We start from the raw sequence: 12,160 nt of genomic DNA on the forward strand, positions 1-12,160 counted from the left end.
TGTAACTCACACCTTTGGAACTTTGACACTTTATTAGTACAGCAAAGAGTATGGAGCTGCCCACTATCCAGCAAAGCCGCACCGGGGAAACCGGGGTCACATCACAGGTTGGTCATTAGGACAGCACCTCATTATTAGTCCACTTAATAGTTGGAATCACTTGACTGATCGGTAAAGCTGCGCCCAGGAATAATGGGAGCCACATCGGCTTCCATCTGGCCAGCAAGTCACTTCTCTGTCTGAGCAGAGTGTGCAGGCTGCTGTTATGGAGCCAGCGGAGGGTCTTCGCAGCCCCCCTGCTTCCGATGTTAAAGGACAGACCTCCCGGTGGGCCAGGGTGGTTCTTACTATTTGCGGCAGACAGTCTGGAGTTTTTTGGGCACCCTCTTCTCCATGAGGATAGTTGTAAAAGGTAGGACACCCTCCTTGAGTCCCCAATCAGGTGGGGAAAAGCTGACGCAAAAGGCAGGGCAATGCCCGGGTCACCCCAGGCGGTAGTTCTTTCTCGCTACTGCAGCGGCGGAGGCCCCACAACATTGAGTCTCCCCTATGCAGAAGCTGTCACAGGCAACAGGCAGGGCAACGGCGTGCCCAGGTTCCCCCAAGCAGGAGGTTGTCCCAAGCATTACGGCAGTGGTCAGGGACCACCATGTCTTCTCTCCCTCAGGCAGGAACTAATCACTTTCATGTGGCAGCGGCAACGCACGCACCGTGGCCAGGCTCCCCCCAGGCAGGAGGTTACAGTGGCATACTTGGCCTGCGCTGTCTTTCCTGGCTCACCTTCTGCCTGACAGCACAAGCACTCTCTTTGAGGAGAGCCATGGTCAGACCGATGTTGCGCCCTTGTTCTCTCCTCCGGGCAGAGGTAACACCACTTTGATATGTGGTGACGGTGAAGGTCGCGTCTTGGCCAGGCAACCTGAGGCAGGAGTTGATGGCCACGTGTTTGTGCTACACAGTCTTTCCATGCTCATCTCCTGCCTGACCGCACGAGCACTCTATCAGGGGAACGCCGCAGTCAGGCCAACGTTGTTGCACCATTATTACCTCCCCCAGGTGGGATTTCATGGTTTCTGTGGTCCAATGGTGCTGGGGAAATATCCAGCTGCATGACCTGCTCCTGGCTCTTGGCGGCAAAGATAGGCAGGGTCATGGTTATGGGCTAAGGGGTAAAATCCACTGCAACGGCGGTACTTACTGCACTGCTCTTCTCTCATTAAAGGTGCTGGGGACGTACCCACCTGCATGACTTGCTCCTGGTTCTTGGCCACAAGGATAGGCAGAGTCACATTTGTGGCTCCCTGTGAAATCCCCTGCCGCATTGGTTCTTGCCACGCCATTCTTTTCTCCCAGGCCTCTTGTATGTGGTGGCATGGGCCACTAATCTCCCGCAGGCCGAAGTATTAATCACCTGTGGTGTAAGCCACTAATCTTCCCCAAGCAGGAGCTTCTTTATGTAGTGCCCTCTCCCCAGACAGGAGTGCCTTACCAAATGTCCAAAGGGGCAGGCTGCTCCGTTGCCTTCTCTCCCAGGCAGGAGTGCATCTAGGCACTGCATGTCTCCCCCAGGCAGGTGTTTTGTTTTACATGATTGTAGCAGCTTCTCTCCCCTAGGCGGGAGATCAATATTGCTTATGGCAGCTTATGTTGACTTCAAAATGAAAGTATTTCTATTGAAGTCTGAGGGGCCCCACCCCCTATGACATGGATGGTTGCCACCGGCTCCTCTGCAATGCGCATAGCAGGAACTAGGTTCCTGCAGTGTGGACTATGGAGCCAGAGGCCTGCCATGCCATCTGCCTACAGAGGAGACCCTCCGAAAGACTGATTTGCTGGAAAAGGTATGAAGACTTTTTTTTTGTAAATGTCTGTGCGTGCATGCATGCAAAGGTGTGTGTATATGATGTTTATGTATTATATGAGTGAATGTATGATGTATGTGTGCTGCGTGTGCTAACGTAGATTGAATGGATGTAGGTGGAAAAAAGCATGTGAATGTGTGTGTGCTTGTGTTTAATGCTAGGTTGAGGAGTTGATTTTGATTGTTGGGGGAAGGAGAGGGGACATGTGGAGGAATATGTACATGATGTAATGTGTGTGAATGACTGAGTGTATGATGTATGGGTGGCAGGGTGTGCGTTTCTGTGAGTGTATGGTGTGTGAATGCGTGTGTGCTTGTATTTAATGCTAGGTTGAGGAGTTGATTTTGATTGTTGGGGGAAGGAGAGGGGACATGTGGAGGAATATGTACATGATGTAATGTGTGTGAATGACTGAGTGTATGATGTATGGGTGGCAGGGTGTGCGTTTCTGTGAGTGTATGGTGTGTGAATGCGTGTGTGCTTGTATTTAATGCTGGGCTGAGATGCTGAGGGCTGAGATGCTGATTTTGGAGTTTGGGGAGTGGGGGAGAGAGAGGACATGTGGGGTGCTTTCTCGCTATGCTCGCACTCTCTAGCAGATTTGTGGGAATTGTTTACATCTCTACAATTAAAATGTTCACCAGCCGCCAAACGGTGAGTGGCTGGTGGGTGAATGGTTATGAATGTGTGCGTACAATGCTGGAGTCCAGGCATGGGGCATTGGAACATGAACGTATTCTTACATGTTTTACTGATACTTTGGGGAAAAGCCAACTTACTGAATATAATTACAAGGAGGGAGGTTTGGGTGGAGGTTTATAGCACAATGGGGCAAGCAGACTGGACATTTTCTTTCTTTGGCATGGCATTATTTACTCACATAAGGGTTAATGCCAATATGATGTGTGGTCATACATGGGTAGGGTGCGAGCACTTGTGCACTCAGCAAGTAAATGTTTTCTTAGGGTCCAATTAAAGGCGAAGTCAACATGTTGAGTATTCTTACATGATGGGTGGAGGGATACCTGCTATTAAACCACAGAAAACAGTTCCCTAGAATTATTTAAAGCTGCTGAAATACGAATAGAAAAGGGGCCCTTTTTGCTTCTTTGATGGCTAGATGATATCTGAGCCAGCAGGCTTTCAGAAAGACTCTGTCTTCCACCTGCGCTCAGCTCCTTTAAGCTGAAGTTTAAGAGAGCGCAGATGATCATTAAACTAGGGGGCCGAGCGTCTAAATGGTTTCTTCTCTGTTTAGTGGGAGGTAGCTCATCAGCAGTCGCCCCAAATGCACATTGCAATGAAGTAAGGGGATCACATTTGTGGCTCAAAGTGAACTGAGCATATTGTTCCTGGATGCAAGCGGACAGAGTGACAGAGCATACAAGTTTCCAAGAACGCAAAAAATGAAAATGTGGGCTAACAGGTGGTGTGCAAGTGGCAAAAGGTAAGTAAGTGGAATACAAATGTGGTCTGACTAGGCCACAGGAAAGGCGGGGTGCACAGTCACAGCCCCAGGATCTGCAAAGATAAGGTGAAGAGTATGTTTCTTTGAATGTGTAGGGCAAATTGAAGATCTGACAACAATCAAATCATTTATTTTTTAGTTTTTTAAATGTATTCTATTTATAGTTTATTACAAACGTTTAGCAAATGTATCCTTAAAAGAAAAAAGGAGAAGGTGCTTACTAAGCACCCGTCTGCAATTCCAGTATACTGCAAGATTACGTGGACCATATCATGTTTTTAATCTATCTAGCCGTTTATAAAGTTAGCAGCTGTCACGGCCAAGGATGTGTTCTCAACCCTCAGCAAGTAAGTCCACCATTCTTTGGCCGACACGGTGCTTAGTTTTTCCAGGAAATGGTGAAAGCGATTTGTCCTGAGCACTGTTAAAGCCTTACAGAGCAGAAAGATGTGCTGCAGACTCTCAATAGTCCCCTCTGACTGGCAGAATCTGCATGATGTATCTTCCAGGAAAGACACTTTTGTGGTCACGAGGACTTCCTTAGTTTTGTATAAATTCAGTCTAATCCTCATGAATTTTGTTTTCAAAGAAGGGTCTGGGAATATCTTTATATACTCAGGGCAGTTACCTAGTCCACGAGTTTCCTTGGATATGTTTTCAAACAGTCTTAGCCCGTAGATCTCTTCCTGAGCCTTTATCCAGTCTGCTTCCATCCATTTCCGTTTCACTTTGCCAGGGTTATTTGCAAGGTCTTCCAAGGAGACGCCGAGTTGGACCAGCGTAGATCTACGAACAGCATTTTGAATCTTCCAGTATTAGGATCTTCATTTTGCTTTTGTTTATGACCAGGTCATTTTTAACATCATAGTTGCTCAACCTATTTAGCTGTCATTGGAGACCAATTGGATTGAGGTCCAGCAACACTAGGTCATCAGCATATAGTAATCAGGCTACCTTGGCTCCTCCGAACGTTGGGGGGAAACATCTCACATCTTCCATGTAGGAGCCAAGGTCCGAGACGTATACGTTGAAGAGAAACGGTGCTAGGGCACAGCCTTGTTTTATCCGACAGGATTCCCTCTATCAACAGGCCTGCTTGATTAAGTCAGACTCTCAGAGAGGTTTCTGAATGCAGGGCTTGTAGTTGTTCAAGCAAATCTGCCGGGCGGCCCCATTTTGACAGTTTGAGTCACAGATGTTGTCTATTGATACTTTCAAAAGCTTTTTCAAAGTCCACAAACGCTAGGTAGATTTTTCAATTTTTTTTCACCACTTTGTCCTTCAGCACAGACAGGAGGAAAAATTGAAGAAGCAGTTCCCACGCCCCTAACAAAACCTGTCTGGAACAGTTCATGACGAGCTTCACAGTTAGTCCAGTTATCCAGTCTCTTTAGGAGAATGGACGTGTCTATTTTTCTGAAGACATCCAAGAGGGTGATAGGGTGATAGTTATTCTGATCATCTCTATCCCCACTCTTGAAGATTGGGACTACGATAGCTTTTTTCAAGATTTCGGAATGGACCTGGCAATCTTGATGTTTTCCAAAATGAAGCATATCAGTGTTGCCCAATTCTCAGGATCCTGTTTTAAAATTATGTTAGAGAGGCCATCTGGGCCAGGGGCTCTTGACAAGCTCAATCGTTTAAACAATTTTAAAACATTGTCGTAGGTCGCCAGGATGGCCCACACTGAGTTAGGCTACTGTCCTCGGTTTTCCTTTAGATGTGGTCTGCGTACAAGTTCTGGAAATGTCGAGACCATTCGCCCTCTGATAGGCCATTTGATTGGGTAGTCATTTGACTCCTTTCAGTTGATTTAATCAGGCTCCAAACTTCTCTTGGTTTTTTTGTTTACAATGGCTTTTAAAACAATGTCTGCATCTTGTTGGAGAAGAACATGCTTATGATTTCTCACCCAGTTTTTGTAGCTGTTCTTCAAGCTCTGAATTAATTCATCTAGACTTATTTAAAGTGGTTCCCAGTCGGACTTTTCTAATAGATTTCCTGAGGAGCAGTTTTTTTCCCACTAACTGGGTATCGTCAGCATGGAAGTGTTGAGGTACAGGGTTATGTTCTCTCCTGTTTTTTACTATCAATATCTGCAAAAAAGGGGCATATTCTAATGTTGAACAAGATGCGTACTATGCCCGCTGATTTTTATTTTCTGCATACTGAACAATTACCTTTTCCAAGTACTTGCTCGACAGTTTTAGGCATAATTCGTTGTTCTCTGTTGTAAGTAAAAGGGACATTTTAGGCTCTTTGCTTTCAATTGTTTCTTTCCAGGTCAATATTAGCGGAGACTTTGACTTCGAGCGATTCGCTGGTGGACGTCATATCTCCCGACACAAACACATAGTCAATTATGGACAATTGAAGGCCTCTTTTTCTTGTAGGCTCACACTGCTTGGAGACTTCGTATTTATCATTAGCCATGTGTAGATCTCTGCTGACCATTAGGTTGTTCGAAATTAGGCTTCATTGCCTTGAAGGATTTGTTCTTATCAAATCAACTCCATTGGTAAGTCCCTCAGTGGTAGCACACACCAGGTACAAATCCCGACATAGTATAACAAATGTATTGCAATGTCAATTACTTCTGAAATCACATCAGGCATCTCTCCTGTCCCTACTGCAAGCGGGTTCCAGTAAATGTTGATTAGGACCAGGAATTTCTTACATCCTTTGCCATGTTTAGATCTAGCGACGTTAGAGGTTAGTACGGTTCTTTGGATGTATGATCCAATATTGTCAGATGAAACCACTTCAAAGCCATTTCAATTTTCTACCAAGGTCAAGAGAAACACACTTGGCCTTCCAATTTTCCCTCCCTCTATTGGGTTCAACAAAACAGAAAAACCATCCAAAAGAGGTGTAGTCTTTAGCCAGGTTTCCTATAGGCACAGACAGTCAAATGAGCTCCAGCATAGCTTGCTGCCTAATGACAAATGAGAGTATCCTCGGGTATTCCAGAAATCCAATGTCAATGACGCATTCCCCTTAGACAGGCTAAGCTATTTATTATTGAGGTCTTTGCGTGTTCCAGGCAGTCTAGCGCATACTTCTTCCTCTGCTGCTGAGTTGGCGCTTTGGTTCTTCACTTCGACGCTCCTTTCATTAATTTCTCTTCCTTGGCAGTTTATTGTCCACACAAGGCCCATCATTGGACTGGAGAGATAGATGTCTTCTTCCTCTATACTTACGAGGAGGTTCGCACTTGAGTTTTTCTCCAGAGTCACTTCTTTTGCTTCTACCTTCCTGGTTATTCCAAGGAAGGTTTGCATCTCTTCTTTTCCCTCTAACTTAATTGCTTCAAAGTTCTTTGTTTGACTTTTAAGAGAAGAGTCCCCCACTGAGGGATCCAGAAGGGTCAAGTCAAATCCTAAGATTTGGAGACTCCCCACCACTGACAGTATCAATTGTTTCACCACGATCGAATTAAGGTGGAGGTACACTAAGTCCATCTGATCTTCACTGGCAAATTTGCCCACCACTAAGTCCTCACAGACTATCTGCCATAGGTTAGGAACGCAGTGAAGTAGTGATAAGACGTTCCGCCTATTTAAGATGAAGTTAGTTGAACAATCAACAATACGTTCGAGACGGAGGCAGCAGGGATAATCACGAGAAGCAGCATTTTTGTGGTCCTTGACATGTTCATCCTCTATCACGTTTTCTGAAAAGGCTAGAGGTTTCCTCCAGAGGCGATTATCAAGGAACTTTTCAGTTTGACTTTTTGTTACTGCTTACCCAGCGGCCTCCGTATTTTTTTGGGCCACCAGCGTAGGAGGTGGGACTCATGGATCTTTTAGATGGAATTGTTTTGATCATTTGTTATCTCTCCGGGTAGTTTCCTGAGCTTTCCGTAAAGGGTTACATTTAGGAGGCCTATTTAGTCCCCTGTTTTCTCTGTCTGCAACATATCTCTCGTCGGCCATCAGCCTCTTTTGCGCCAGTGTTTTAAAAGTAGACCCAGGCTGGTTAGTTTCTGGGGCCTGCGAAGTTCCAGCGGGGCCTTGTGGCTCTATTGAATAGCTGCTAGTGTCTAGGTCATCGCAATGTGATTCAATTTCGTCCCCTATAGAGTATGCAGAAAGATTAATAAGGGGGTCCATATCCATGTAGTATGCAGAAAGATTAATAAGGGGGTCCATATCCATGTTGGAATCTAGGTAGACACCTGGCTGATGGTTTTTTGGATCTTTGAACTTCAGTTTGTCAGCGCATGACTTTTCCCCATTAGCCATCTTCCTGAATCAAGCTCTCCCTCTGAGATCGTTGCATTTCTTAGGAAGTTTCTTGAATCTTTTGGGCCGACCAATAGTAAAGGTTTAGGTGACTTGTTTGGAACTTTCGTTAATTCAGTCACTTCAGATGTGTTTGCGAAGATTGGAAAAACCTTCCTGGCTGGGGCTTTTGCTCCTCTCTATGGGGCCTCTTTGTTCAATGCATTAGGGGTTGTAGCTGGATTAACTGAGGGGTCCATTTTGTTAATTCCTGCATTATTTTGGGTAACCACGTGCACCCTTGGTGCTGCGGGAGATAGATTTGTCATAGCAGTTTGCGTCTGCACCTTGCCTTGCTGTTGGGTAGGGCATCCGGGGGTAGGTTTCATTGGTTGGGGATCTCTCATAGAATCAGCACTTTTTGTTTTACTAGGGACCCTCAAGGCAGGGTTTCTTTGTTGATCCCTGAAGGTCAACCGCGCTTGATTTTCTTGCTGTTATGTAACCCTCAATGAAGATTGTTATATTATGCAGCATGGCTAGCAGATTGGTGTGATGTTTCAATGTGTCGTTCAATGATTCATATAACTTTACAAATGGCATCCTTGCCAGCGACACTGTTGACATTAGCCTGATTTGGTCAACCGGATCTTCAATTTGGGGGGACGGAAGGTGTTTTTCATTCCGTCTGTATAGGGGGGCAGTGTAGCCTCTTAATGGTAGTGAACCAGATTAGGGCAATCTGGTCGATGAAGAGAGAAGGCAGGTCGGGATCCTGAGAGTCCGCTCTGCTCTTCACATGCCTCTGAGTTTGCATTCAGAGCACTCAGCTCACTTCCCTAATTACCCATGCTGTTTGTAAAGAAATCCCACCAGGATGTTATGTTCCGGCCATGGAAGGTTTGGCAAAGATGGTCCCTTTCCCGACTTAGGTGAGCGATCTACGACTAGAACCGTTTCGCACGGTCTAGTCTTCTTCCAAGATGGCCGCCTCCAGTCAGCGTTGCTATAACAACATACTGAAACCTACGTTCAGTGCGTTGTATCGCTCCCACTTCCTGTTTTGACTTCGTTACTCTCGTTCGAGTAGCCTACAGTTCGCTCTCGTTCCTAGTCCTTCTTGCGAGAGTTTTCCCCGGCTTCCGCCCTTCCTCGCTCTGCTCCTCTCCCCCTGGTTTCTTTCCTTGCCTTCTTTCCTCGCTCCCACTCTCTCTCTTCCGGCTTTCGGTTGAGTGCACTCCTTCTGCCCGCCTCCGGCTCCCAGTGTCAACTCGGATCGGGTAGCAAGATTCCTTTCCTTTCCTGTGCCCCTGCACACCCCAAAGCCGCCCTAGGCGCTCTGTTCTGTCTTCCTCTTCCTTCTGCCTTTCTCTATTTACCATTACCTTCCCCTGGTATTGGATAATATCTACGGCCTGCAGAATTTCGCCGCCGGAAAGATCAAGCTCCACGTTCAGCCTGTGTGCTTCAGGGTTTTTTGGTGCCGCAGAAGCTTTTTCCCTGAATACTCGGACGGGCTTACTGGGGGTCCCACTTGGCGAGGAGTTCCTCAGTTGCCAAGGTGGCCTCCAGTGGAGCCCGTCCCTACCTCCACGATAAGAAGGTCAAGGGCCAAGGAAAGAAGACTCAGACGACCACTACTAGAGGAAGTAGAGGGTCCTCAAGAACTTTGAACACATCCTCAGAAACCTCAGGTGAGGAGGGGTCACGGGAGAGAGACCTAGCCGTTAGCAATCCTGACACAGGATCTCAGATCTGCATCATCCAGGCAGGTCAGAATAGCTCGAAAACTCTTCTCTATATTTACAATCTTCAAGCCAGTCTTCTGAGCTCCAGAAGGAGATAGACAGCATCCACGAGTTTGATCATTTTACTAATTCTGCCGATGTCCTGATGCAGAGACCAGGCTGTTATGGACAAAGTGCCAGTTGGCCTAGCACTCTCTTTTTCAATCAGAACCATGCTCGATATGTCAATAGCTTTATCCTTTACAGAGGAGTCACTACCACAGGGTGTGTTGTAGTCCAAACAAGGCTTTGTGTGTTGCTTATCAGTTTAATTCTATATGTCTCTTTGTTTTTGTGGGGAATTTGCTGCGTGCGAAGGGTTCAACTCCTCGTCTCTTTCTTGGTGGGGCCTTGCCACCGTATGGTCCTCTCCTCCTGTAGTGATACTCTATCAGCTCTGCATCGGTTAGTTCCAGCTCCAAAACAGCTCCCCCTTTCAGGCCGCCTCCCAGGGGGTCCTCTTTATCCAGGTCTTTGTGAACAATATGCCTGTTAAAATCGGGAACATTTCCAATTGCATGAACCTGGCTTAAGGACGGGGTGCCAAACCATTGAAATTACTGGTTCAAAGTGCAAGCTTCCAGTACGTCAACAAAACCTGTTTTTAGAGGAGGCAGGAGCTGGTGTTTATAGTGAGGAGGTTGCAGCTTAATTATGTTGAAGCTGTCACGAGGAGCCGAAGGTGCACTCAAGGGGTTGACCAGCCTATTATCTCCCCCTTTCATGTGCTTCATTGCCTCCAAGGTCTCTAATGGTTGGTATGATGGTTGCACCAGTAGAGGGGGTGATTCAGTAGTATTAAAGGGCGGTATGGCAGCTTTAGGAGATAGGGTCTGGGGCTGGGACTGCTTGCTACCCGTCCATCTCCATTTGAGAGACCTCACCATCTGTCCACCTTCTGCATTTCTCATATCATATTTTAAAGAACGGGAATCAATTTTTCAGGCAAGGTCATTCCCAGGGAGACTGAGGGTATTCCCAATCTGTTTGTGAGCTGCGTGTCCAGATTTACGCAGAGGACACTTGATGGTATCTCCTGACAAATCTCCACTGTTGCCTTTCTCTTCAATTCGGTTAGTGAATACAATGTTTGGGATTTTAGCGTGTCCACGCTGTCAGGCCTGAAAACCATGGGCAAATTTGGAGCTCACCCACATCGTTGTCCACCGTAGCGGGCTGTTTGGGAAAAAGGGTAAATGACGTTGCTGGTTAGGGAGGGGCCAGCGGGGACACTGGCAGTTGAATCATTTAAAGTACGTGGGCTGGGTAATTCCAGGCGTGGTTGAAAGCCTCACACTGGCTATGAGGTCGACGGACCACACGCCTACTGAGGGCTTCCATCGCGCAGGGTCGCGTGTCGGCGCCCCCCACCAGTGTCGGTCCCCGTGCAAAAATGCACACGACTGCAGGCGCCAGCTGCCATTAAGGTGACGAATCCACTTTTCGGCGAAGGTGGCACTGCCCGCGGCCCCCACACAGCACCGGCATCCCGCTCACGGCTGGTAAGGCCCAGCCCCTACACAGAGCAGTGCAGCTCAAGGAAGGCAGCAGGGAGGCCCTGCGTGATGTGCACGCTGCAACTACGCCCCTCCCCCACCAACACGTGCACAAACAAGGGAGGGAGAATGGGAGAACTCAAAAGCAAAAACAGCAGGGAATCCTATTCAAGGAAGGTAATCCACGGCATCTCAAGGGTGCCTAGTCTAATGAAGGCAGTTGACTGATCCTGCCTGGTAATTTGATTAACCTTATCAAGGAAATATCCCAGAGATTAAACGGTGCAAATTTCACAACCAATCAGACCACGAGATACACCATCAACCCCTCAACATGACAGACCAGGTGGCATCATCGGCACCCATGGCCTAATCATCAGCACCCACAGCAGCAGCAACAGATACGGATGGCCCCACAGGTGGACAAGCTGATCAGACACCTGGGACAGGGGGAACCACGCAGGTGATGCACATGCCCAATCCATTCGACGTGCGCGAAACAACAAACTTAGGACCCAGGTGGGCCACATGGCTAAGAGACTTTAAATTTTACTCAGGGGCGGTGGGCCTCACAGAGGATGACAGACTGAAATATACTCTATCCATGGCCATAGGCCCGGCCGTACGGGACATCGCAGGCGAATTAATCAACTGGGATACGGCAACATATGAAGAGGTACACCGAAAACTGTCAGAATACTTTGCACCACATACTAATATAGACTATGAACGTCATATCTTCCACTCCACCCGTAAAGAAAAAGGTGAGTCTCTAGACAACTATGTCATGCGCCTGCGCGTTAAGCAAAAATACTGTGAATTCCACGGCTACTCGAATGAGGAAGCTCTAAGGTCACAAGTGATAGCTGGCTGTCAATCTCAAGCCTTCAGGAAACAACTACTTCAAAAGCAAAGAACGCTCGAGAAAATCTTGGCTTTAGCCAGAATGGAAGCCGCAGTAGAGTCACAACTGGATAACCTTGAAAAGATTAACATACAACATGCCAAAACGCCCACGATCTCAGTCAACAGACTGGAAGCAGCCACAAGTCAAGCCGCAGCACGGTCTGAGGCCACGTGCTACAGGTGCGGTTATGAGTACCCACACACAGGGGACTGCCCTGCCATAGGCCAACAGTGCGCCACCTGCGGAGGTATGGGCCACTTCTGAGCAATGTGCAAAAATACTCCCCCAACGGGAGCCAGCCGACAGAGAACACAGGAACACCGCAGGACGACCCGCCACAGCCCAACAGGCAACAGAGCAGAATGGAACCACATGAAGAGATGACACGGACCGGAGAAACACATATGCCCAAGA

Source organism: Ambystoma mexicanum, chromosome 6q, assembly GCF_040938575.1.
Source record: "Ambystoma mexicanum isolate Mex_15411 chromosome 6q, UKY_AmexF1_1, whole genome shotgun sequence".
NCBI classification, from domain to species: Eukaryota; Metazoa; Chordata; class Amphibia; order Caudata; family Ambystomatidae; genus Ambystoma; species Ambystoma mexicanum.